The following is a 12069-nucleotide window of genomic DNA, read 5'->3' on the forward strand; positions in this document are numbered from 1 at the left end:
TTTACTGCCTTTTCTTCAAGTTCATTGATGCCCTTTTTGATATTGTTTAAATTACTGTTGTTAAATTACTGCTAATCTTATCCCTCCATTTATCATTTCCGATTTTGTATCTTCCAGATCTGTATTCTGCTTGGTTCATTCTCACCCTTTCTGTCTATTGTGACCTCAATTGTTCACCTATTAGTTTCTTGTTATTCCTTTAGAATTGAACACATTTTTCAATATCTTTCATTGATGTTTTGGATTCCTTATCCGCTGTTTCCAATGCACTTTTCATCTCTGCTTCTATTGATTGCTTATTTTCCAGGTTCTCATTTGCATTTTCCTCCTTATCTTCATGTTCTGTAACTTCATATTGTGCACAGTGAATGCTATTCTTGATTTGGCTTTAGTCCATTTGAGTGTGCTTATTGTTTTCTTGCTGCTGTTCGGTTTTCTGAAAGATCACCTTTGTCTTGTCAGGCCTAGAGCTTTGGTCTGACTGCGGTAAATCTATAGTGCTTCTGAAATGAAGTAAATTTTGTTTATTTGTTTTCTTTCCTTTTTTCAAAGATTAATAAGAGGAAGACTTGACTGAAATACTGAATAGACTTACCAAAATGTATTGATTTTGGCTACTCTGACCATTCAGAAATTCATTTCTCCCAGCACTGTATGACCTCAAGCATCTCTTGTCACCTCAAGTTCTCTCAACCTCCAAGTACTTGGTTTGTTCCCCTCTCATAGCATCTAGCTCTGAGCAGGCACTCTGGTGAGAACTCAAGAGTACCCGGAGACAGCTTTCTAGAGTGCCTTATGCTGCTCCTTGCTTTCCCTTCCCCCTTGGACAAGAGCTGCTGCCAACTTAGCAGCCTGCAACTGAGGATCCCTCCTCAGGCTCCTCAGCCCAGAGGGATTCCAAGTGTGGTAAAATGCCCCAGGGGCCAAAACAAAACAAACAACACTGAATAAACTAGGATGAATATGTTCTCTTCTGTTGTATTTCCCATTTAGTGAAGATAACAACCTTGAGCTAGCTTTTTTTGACCAATAACTGAAACTACATGCTTCATGTATTTTATTCAACTGTAAATTCATTTATAGACAGGTCAAATACTTGTAGCTGGTATCAAAAGTTTTTCCAAACTTTTGAAATACAGCAAATTTGATATTTTTGTAGAAGAGAAAAAAATAGGCAATGAAAAGTAATATGAAATTCCTAATGTCAAAATAAAATTAAGTGTTCCAAAATAGCTTACCTAAGCTGAAGCTCCATTATTAAATAGCTGAAGAACAAAGCCTGATGCCCTAGCCACAAACTTTTCTTTTTAGTAAAAATGAGTGATTCTTCTCTTTTCTTTAATCAGATTCACTTTGGCAAATATATCAGTGACCTGGGTAGTAAGATAAATTGAAAGAACTAAGCATTATAGAAACCAATATTTTTAATCTAAAGTTGCAAAAGAATAAAAGATAAAATAAAATATTTTTTCAATTTATAACATTAGCACCCATTGATATTGTTACTGCTGACCTATATCGCTGTATATATGTACCTATCTTTCCAGATGTCTGTAAATTCTTGGAAAGCTTTTGAATTTTTTTTTATTTAGTGAGATAACTCTGATGTCTTGTCCTTGGCTGGATACATCAAATACTTACTCAGTGAAACAATAATGTAATCTAGATGTACTTAGCTTCAAAAGAGTTTTGTTTTGGAATTTGTTTTTGTATTAGATGTTAAGTATAATATTGGTTAACAAATCAAGACACCTTATTCAGACAAAAATAAACCTTAGGAAACTTTAATGTATGTTAAATTATTTTAAAACAAATGCAGGGGCCGGGGATTTAGCTCAGTGGTTTCACCCCCTGCTGCGCAAGCGCAAGGGCCCGAGTTCGATCCCTGGTACCACCAAAAAAAAAATCAAATAAATAAATAAAATAAAACAAATGCAACAACTTATTCTTTGGCTTTCTTAGTCCTTGGTTTATGGAGGCTGTGTGGCATGCAAATTGTTGAGAGTAGAGGAACCCCCTCTTTTTGCTGCTTGAAAAAAGCATTTCGAAATGAGACATTCATTGAAGATAAAACAACCAAACCAAACAAAAAAATACACTGAATAATGATAATATTTCTATCATTTTTCTAAATACATAAAATTTATATTTATTAATTTTCATTTTAATTAGAACATGCTTGCAGGGCATAGGATCCCATTCATCATGGGGAGTTGGTATTCATAACACATCTTAATACTTTTCCTCTTCCCCTTCTCCCTTTTCCCCTCCCATCTCCTAGTTCTCTTCTCATTTGCAAAAGACCTTCAAATTCACATTGAAACTTTTAAGCACAGTATTAGAAGAATATAGGACTGCTGAGTGTTAAGGAACTAGTTCACAATCATGTGACTCCAGTAGTGGAGAGGAGATTTCCTCCAACACAAAGCTCCTAATCTAAGTGATAAGCTACTCATCATGGAGGTGAAATGGATATATGTACAAAATTTTTGAGAAACTGAAATATTACTTTTTTATAAGCTCCTAAGCATGCTAGAGATTTGACAGGAGTAATACAGAACATTAAAATCTATCATTCAGTATCTTTTCAATGAACCTATCAGAAACATTGCAGATATGGGTAGCATTATTGTTGAATCCATTTAGAAAGGGAGAAAACACTCTGCTTGGCATGAAAGAAATTTTGGAAAACCCAATAATTCAAAACAAGTTGGGAAAGATGAGAGGTATGGGGCAAAGGACAATAGAAAACTTCAGAGTTTACACTGCCTTGTTATCTGTTAAGGAAGCCATTCTGGAGGTGGTGTTTGAAAATCATCAATACATTTGATAGGTGATGAAGTCTATTTTTATTTATAGTTTGATTGTTTATACCCCCGAAGTTTGAGTTCTTTAACATTCTGCTCCAATACTATTTACTTAGACTTGGGTTTCTAATGATATCAATGAATGTCCTCTTGAGATTGGATCCAATGTAGAAAATCAAAAGCCTATATAATGTCAAAAATTAAAGTGAAGAATTTTACAAATAAATTTCATCACTCCTGTAACTTTTACAGAACCTAATCTGGTAAAGGAGAATATTACCGCTAAATGACAGACAGGGGAAGTGTCCCTTTAATTTGGCACTGGACAACTTATCAGCCTCTGTTGTCAGGAACACTGCATTAGGCTGTGAGAAGGTGATTGGTGGGGTGGCACTCAATTGAAAATCTCTGTGGATGGCAGTTCAGGCCACCTTTGCAACAACTCAATGAATGAGGCCCAATAGCTTCCTCCTCCTCCTAGAGGGAAACACATCCATCATGGTACAAAAGATTCCTCAGTGCCAACAGATTGTCAAGTTTTTCTCTTCTTAGTGTATGTAAGAACAAAACATTTTCAGGCTAAAATAAGAATACCAAACATCCCCAACTCAAGGAAAATAATTGCTTGAATAGTCTAGTCCACCACAACCTATTACTACTGCTATCCAGAAGGGGATAGAATGCGCATAGTCAGGCCTTAGTCTAAGAGGAGATTCTTTCCTGTCTTCTTCCTTCTTGGGATAAATAAACATTTTCGTGATCTTGAAAAGCCACACACACACACAAACACACACACACACACACATACACACAGTCTCATTGCTATGCTTTTCAGCATAACCTGTAAATGTGTCTAATAAAATTTTGAAAATATAATAACTAACGATGACTAGAAAATACATTTCTTACCATTTCAGAAATGTCTTCATCTGTTTCTCAAATTTTATAGAGATGGCACAAGAGGAGTGCATGAGAAGGGTTATCCTTTATGTCTTTCATTTTCATTTCTTCCATTAACTTCACATTCTTTCTATCTTTTCTGGATTTCTTTATCTCCCTCCCAGTACATGAGAAAACCTTTCAAACATTATAGGATTCAAGCACAATGGGAATAACTTGAAACTGACATATCAAATTTCTGTTGGAGAAAACTGAAAGGCGCAAGAAGGGTGTGTTTGCATGTGCTTTATTTTTTGAAGGGATTTACTTCTGACACAGTGTGATACATGCATTCTTGTCTTGGCACTGTGATCTGGCCCAGATAAAACCATATCACATATTTCACATTAGCAGATTCGACTCACCACACCATCTGCCTGTATCAGCATCTAACTGCACAGAGGTATAGTTTACGTGAAATGTTCACAATCAGCTTAAACTGTGTGTCATATTCACCTTTTATATCAGTGAATATCACACCTTTTCCTGCTTTTTCTCTTGTTTTACCTTCAGCCATTTCATCTTTTTTAGTTATGGTAGCTCAAATTACAGTCAATTCAAATTACTGTCAGTAATCTAAGTGTTCAAAGTGTTCACTCCAAATCCAAAATTCAAGTATTCTGTGACTTTCAAAATCATTTTTTTAGATAACAGCTATTCACTTCTAACAAGAAATAAAAAAGATTTGAAGGTATGTTTTTAATATTACTGGCAAGAATGACTCTACATAGAATAGCTCAGGGTTATTTTTTTCTGTATTTCATTTTATTAGTTTTTTATTTTTACTGCTGATAAGTTATTCTGTCAAACATCAGAGTTTAATGAAAAATAAGCATGCAAGTAGAGTCTTGCCAGAAAAATTGATGTAACAATTTCTTAGAACTAATGTGAGCTACTTTTATTCAAGTGAAGGAGATTTCTTTTTATCATTTTCTATGTGTATATATATATATATATATGTATATATATATATATATATATATAAATGTGATTGAAGTAGATAAAACTAAAGGAGCATGTTATGATTTTGTGATGAATTCTATTTAAAAAAAACTTTAGCATCGATTTTCAATTGTTCCAAGATGTTATAGTTTTCTAAATGACATAATGTTAAATGTTTATTGAGATACTGTTGAATTTCTTCATAATAACTGCGGGCCCTTAAAATTACAAAAGGTGAGTTTCCAGCTTTTGCAATCCTTAAAATCTAAAATCTAGTATACTGAATGAAGATTTCAAGCAATCATCATCCTTTATCTTACAGAATTTCAAACACTTTTATAACAATTTATCTTGCTAGAAGTACTGGGATGTGTATGGCACTTTCTCTGCCTTAGCTATTAGCTTTTGTTTGTTAAGGAGAAAATACAAACTATATTAGAGATTAGCAAACAGTCCAGCTGTGGGAACTACCCACTTAGTAGGTAGTTTCATGGTCCTCCCAGGCCTTCAACGTTTTCTCTGGCTGTTTCTGTGCTATTGTAAGGCAGCAAGTTGGTTTTTGTAGAGTCCTTCCAGGTCTCACATATTTTATGGAGTTAATTTGGGCATGTCTAGAAGAAATCATGTCAAAATTAAGAATTTGATCAATAAATCTGGTTTATGTTAAAAAAAGATCACATCTAATGAATTGATTTAAAGTCTCTATTAATAACTAATATTTAAAAGACTGTCTCTCCTATTGACTTTCTCTCTTGAGATGTTCTTTCTCGTGTTGGCTTTAAGATCCAGCTCATTTTTCTCCCTTTTAGTAAAGCCTGGTCTAATGTCAATAGGAAGAAGTCTCTAAGCACTCTCTTTTGGAAACAAGAAGTTTATCATTCTATTAAAGCATCTATCAATCTGTGTTGACATTATTTCTTGTAAATTTGACTCTCTGAGTAACATATATGCTTAAGATTGAGAACTTCCATATAATTTATTTTATATCACAACAAATCCAACATTGATGTTTAACTAAAGTTGCTCCCAACTGTCTATTCCTTCAATGCCATCACTGAAAGATTATTAAGAATACATGAAATACCTATGTAATACAAGGATGTATGTCCATACATGTTTACTCTATACTTATGCAAATACAGAGAATATAAAGAGAAATATTATATGTGGTTTATATTGCCTTTCAATGTTTTACTTAATTGTTGTATCAATACTATGGATAAACCAAATTTTTAATTATTTTTTAGTCTGTATCTCTATTATGTTTGTTGAATAATTCTTCCACTGAAATCTGATCCATGCCATGAGTTTCTGCTTTGACTTATGAAACATAATTATGTGACAACATCCATTCTGATTTACAATTGTGGTCCAGTTCCTTCATGGCAGAGTAGAGTCTTCAGTTATCACTTTAGCTAAATTACTGAACAGTATCTAAGAGAAAATTTAATTCTGAATATTTTTACAATCCTGGAGAAATTGAAGAATGCTTAAATGTCTCCTCACTTTCTTATGCATAAAGTGAGGGAATTACATAGTGATAAGAAGATCAATAGTGTGAGGAAATAGCAATCATTTGTGTATTATCCACTTAAGAACAGAGCATGTAAATCCAAAGTGTGATAAAAAAATATGGTAAATGACTAACTTTAAAAATGTTACAGTAATAGACACCTTATGCTTATTCTACCTGGAAACAACCCCCCCGCCTTGCTTCTCTATGGCACTCAATGACCCTGTGGTCATTCCTGCCGCTTTCTGAAGCAGCCCTGGAACTCCAATGTTGGGCTCTGATGGCTGCCTCAGTTCCTGAGTCACTTCAAAATGTTAACCTTTTATGGTCATTTTGAAGAGTCCAGATTGGGTGAATGAGGTAGATGAAAACACAATATAGTGTTTTCATGAGCCTATCTTTCTGTTGGATGAGACGAGGCAGCAGCATTCACCACATTCTAATCAAACCTCGTAAAGACACTCACAAAAGAGGACTTCCAGGACTGCTTTATAAAAGGACAAGAAGGATGGGATAAGTGTGCTCCAAGCAAGGAGGAAGATTTTGAGGGAAATTAATAGCAATGCATTTTTTATTGTAATAGTAAAATTTATTTATATTTGTATTTAAACATTCACCATATAATTTGTTCACACCTTGTATGTGAGGGAAAAAAATGATAGGATTACAGAAAGAAATAGACAAATCAACTTAGAGTTGGGCACTGCACTACCCTTCTGTCAGGAACTGAGACATCCATCACAGTGTTGGTTAATGAGGAAGAAACTTCCTGAAACAAGCCTTAATCACAAGGCAATTTCCTCACTGTGCAAACTTAGTGTGATGCTTAACACAAACCTAGAGGCCCAGGGTAGGTCATTTGATGTCACCTCTTGGTGCACCCAGGAGATCTGGGAAATGTGAGGCTGGTGACTACATGACTCATCATGTTGGTTTTCAGTAACCACATTTCTAAGTACGGAGGGAACAGACTTTAATATAATAGCAAAAAGAATAGTCAAGTAAAATTCCATAAACCAGTCATTTAGTCTTATTGTTATCATGTACTGTACATAACAATGTGTGCTTTGTAACTAGCCATGCAGCATTTCGGCATGCCAGCATCACCATGAATACATGAGTAATGATCTGTGATATTACAGTGACTACTATGTCTCTAGACAATGGGATTTTTTTCAGCTCTGTGACAATCTTACCCAACCACCTGCTACAGTGTGGATCTGAAGAGCCCCACAGATCCATGTGTTAGGAGATGGATTGCCAGGCTGCTGTGCTGTGGAGGAGGGGTGGAATCTCTAGGAGGTGGAGCTCATGGAAGAAAGCTACATTGTGACTGTGAGCTTGAAGGTTTGAAGACCTGCATCCCTGCACCTCTTTCTCTTTTTGCTTCCCAGATGCCATGAAATGAGCAGTTTCTTGTATCCTGCACTGCTGCCATGAAGTACTGACTTGCCCCGGGGCCAAAAGCAATGTGGTCCTGCAATCATGGATGGAAGTCTTTGAAACCAAAAGTCAAAATAAGCCTTCCCACATTCAGTTGATTTATCTCAGGTATTTTATCATAACAATGGCAAGCTAACACATCACTGTTGTATATGCAGTCTGTTTTTGATAGAAATGTTATTGTGCAGCACATAACTTTATTGAAACTAAATAGGACCATTAACTAATTGGATCTTATTGTCACTAACAAAATATTTTATCTAGCGACAACAGAGAATACATTCTTATCAAGTGCATATGAAGAATTCACCAAGATCGGCTAATTTTGGGTCCATAAAACACATCTTAGCATTTTACAGGAATATATATCATACATAGTACACTTTCAAGTTATGATGGAATTAAGCTAAAAACAAATAACAAGATAGTTTGAAAATCTCAGAATATTTGGAGACTAAACAACATAATTCTAGTTCTGGTATTGGTCAAAGAGAAAATCTCAAAAGAAATTTAAAAATACTTTGGACTAACTAAAATGAAATACAGTCTGTCACAATTTATAGATGCAAACACAGCAGTGGATACAGGAAAGTTCATGCTGTTAAACATATAAAGAAAAGACATCTAAAATTAACAACTTATACATTCACATTGGAATTAGAAAAGGAAAGGCAAATAAAATAAAAAACAATTGAAGCAAAAGAAATGTCAAGCAGAAATCAATGAAACTGACAAAGAAAAGCAATAGAGAATATCACTGAAATAAAAAGCTCATAATTTGAAGAGACCAATGAATTTGATGACCCACTACCCAAGTTAACCTGGAAAAACTGAAAACACACAAATTACTAATAGAATGAAACAGAGGCCATCACTACTGGTCCTATGGATATTCAAAGAATATAAAGAAATATAAAAAGTTCTATTTCCAAATTTGGTGACCTAGATATAAAGGAACAATTTTTTTTCAAAATCATAAATGACTAAGTAATCTAAATAAGTTTATCATATTAAATAAATTATCAACAATTAATAACCTTTCAAAATAGAAAGCACAGAACAAGATGGCCTTATTGGTGAAAAAACATTTCTATGCTCTACAATCTTTGACAAAAAATTGAGACAGAAGAAATGCTTATTAGTTTATGATATGAGACAAACTCCTCCATAATATCTAACCTAGACAAACATATTACAATGATGGAAAACCTATAGACTAAGATCTCTGCTTGAAATTGATAAAATATCCCATCCAAAAATTGTATATAATAGCAGAGTCCAACAAATTATACAGATTTGCAAGGATGAAATCAATGTAATTATTTTCAGATGGCATTATTATCTATTTTATTCCAAAAAGCTCCTTTGATTCATAGGCAGTTATAACAGTTGCCGTATAAGAGATTAATACATAAAATTCAATTATTTTACAATATGCCAGCAATGAGTTAGTATATTTTGAAATTTAAAATGTAATTCTCACTTCCCTTACACCAAACAATGAATTACATAGGTGTAAATTTAACAAAACATATGTGATATTTGTATAGGGAAACTACAAAATTCTGAGTAAAAAAATGCCAATCTAAATGAATGATGAATATTCCATATTTATGAGAAACAATACTTAATATTTTTTAAGATTTAATTTTCCCAGCACAATATACTGAATCAATGTAATTCCATTAAATCACAATTCTATCAAAGAACTTTAAGGATTACAGAGTTGATCTAAGATACTTGGGAGGCTGAGGCAGGAGGACGTGGAATTCAGTGCCAGCTTAGGCTACATAGCCAACTTGAACTGCATAGTACTAAAAAAAATAGAAATACTTTCCTTTTATTATTGCATAGTTTTCCATTATATCCATATACCATAATTTGGTGCTAGTCTATCTAGGACCTAAGCTTTCTCTTAGCCTTATACCTAGTTGTATAATGAAAGGCTCATGTGATTGAGGCATGTTTAAACATTTATGAAAGTACTGGGTTCTCTTTGCTTCTTTCTCTTTTTCTCTATTTTCTCTGGGCAATGTCTGTTTCCTTCAAATTGTATTCCCCTACTGTCTTTGCCACCTTGTGAGAAGTTTTCCTCAGATAATTGTTGAGTGGCTTTTCATAATTCTAAAGCAGCCTGAAAACTTTCTTGGAACCTTTATACATATGAGTGAGGCTGCAGGCTGTACATGGTTTTGTTTCAAGAATTCCAGCCCCCCCACACTCCCCGTCTCCTTGTTAGATTTTTCAGAGAAGAATCATTCATGCTTTCACTGGCTTTACAAGCAATTTGGGGTTGGTGTGGAAATATGCCTGGACATGACAGTGTTCATGATGTAAACTTTTACTTCACCCTCCACTTTCAGTTATCCCTGATTTCCTCTAGTTACAGTTTCCTTTTTACCAGAAACAAAAAGGAGCCTCATTGAGGAGTGCATTTCTTCTTTAAAACAATATCCATTCCTTCTGGCTTCATTGGCATCTCATACTGGAGTCACAGAATTAATTCTCTGGAATTGCTGCTGGGCAAATTGGAAGTTTCTTGCAATCAAATAGCTGTCGCAGGGTTCACCCTTTTCAGGTCTGCTTTCTAACACTTGCTTTTTTGTTTTTGTTTGGCTATAGTTTCCTGTCCTACTCTGCTTGTCCTTTTTTGTGCCTTGAAAAATAATTAAATTTTTTTTTAAATTATCTGTGTATTTCATGTGGATGTTGTCTTTTCAAACACGAATTCACAGCATTATCCTTATCAGTGTCAAAATATTTATTTTGGTACTTCCCTCTTTTGTTCCTAAGAACCCTGTCACCATTTTCTCTGTAGGGATGAAATAATAACTAAAGGATGGATCATGAGTATATGAAAAAAAATCACTTAAATATTATTCTATATTCTACATTCTTAATCATTTAAATATGTATCTATATTTCATCCTATGAGAAAACATGACCTCAATTTTTTTAAATGTAGGTTAATAATATCTATTTTTCCATGTTGTACTCAAAATAAAATAGGGCAATGTGCACCTAAGTGTCGGGTGTACCCGAATACCCTAGCTACTGGGACATTTGTAGCTGGTATGTTTAGTTTTATGTTGATTAGTGATTGAAAATTACTTTTTGATCTCTACACAAAGTGTCTAAAATCTGCAGTCAGACTTCTGAGGGAAAAAATGGTTAAACTATGGGTGATTTGCAGGTGGTGCACCACCAGGGTACACACTCAAGCCTTCCGTGGAACTAGTTCCTTATATAACCCATGGACTGCACCACAGGTAGCCACGTCAGACACGTTCGTCTCTTGTACCATCTTCTCACTCACCCTTCTCGTTGTCCTTACATCCTAGTCACATAGATCTGAGGAACAACAACAAAAGAACCTGATCTAAGTATATGCATTGGATTACTTCTCCTCATAGATTATTAGCTATTTGTTTGAGTCTTTGCTCATGGCTTTATTTAAAGAATAAGTACTTTTAAATTAATAATAGATCAAATAGAAAAGAATATATACCAATGCAAAAATGCTAATATTTGTAATATGACAATTTCATACTTATAAATTGTTCAACAGAATGGTAGGTAAACATATGTGCTCTGGAAATGTTCACATTCTCTCTCCTGTTCCTCATCTGTGACTACTATAATTATTGGGATAATTACACTGTTGAGTGATGTGTGCTGAAGAACTTCTACATCATCCTGCCCTATCCTCACAGCTATCTTCTTGCATATGCCTGTGATATTTTGTCATCCCTTTTCCTGTATCTTAATGTTAAATGAATTCCCCAAGTTATATGTACTTTCTCTATCTGGTGGTTTCTGATCCAACAGAGTTTGAAGTCCTTGTAATTAATCACTATAGCAGGGCTTCCTCTTGTCAAGTCCTAATTTCTTTGTCACCTTGCCCCGATGTGCTGGACCCCCACTTCTCTGTGGCCAAGGACACACAGCTGCCTCCACAGTAGGAGGAGAGGAAATCCGCCCAAGTGGAACAGCTGATGCAAAATGACGTGCTTGAAAACATTTTTGAAAACTCTATCATTATTGCCACATTTGTATTTTTTTAGATAAGTACTCTGTTGAAATGAATCTTAGTGTGGAGACACGCATTTTTTTGCACTGTATGTGTCCTTCGGTGCCTTGGGAAAGCAAACAGAAGTCTTCAGGGTGAGCAGACTTCAGGAGATGAACTGCAGAAATGCCTAGAAATAAGGAAGTGGAGATCCTAAATCCAAGATTGCTTGTGGAGATCCACAAGGCCCCAGAAGCGAAGCCGTAGGTCAGAAGGGAGAGCACCTCAGAGGAGCCCCCTTCGTTTTGCCTGGTGTCAGCTTCTGGTCCAGAGTTAAATCATCTGATAAAAGAATTATTTTGATGGCTTTAACATCTAGCCACTTTAATCTTAATGAACTACCGCTGGTTTTGCCT

Source organism: Heterocephalus glaber, unplaced genomic scaffold (genome assembly GCF_053883595.1).
Source record: "Heterocephalus glaber isolate CG9 unplaced genomic scaffold, H.glaber_assembly_v1.0 deba00001481, whole genome shotgun sequence".
NCBI classification, from domain to species: Eukaryota; Metazoa; Chordata; class Mammalia; order Rodentia; family Bathyergidae; genus Heterocephalus; species Heterocephalus glaber.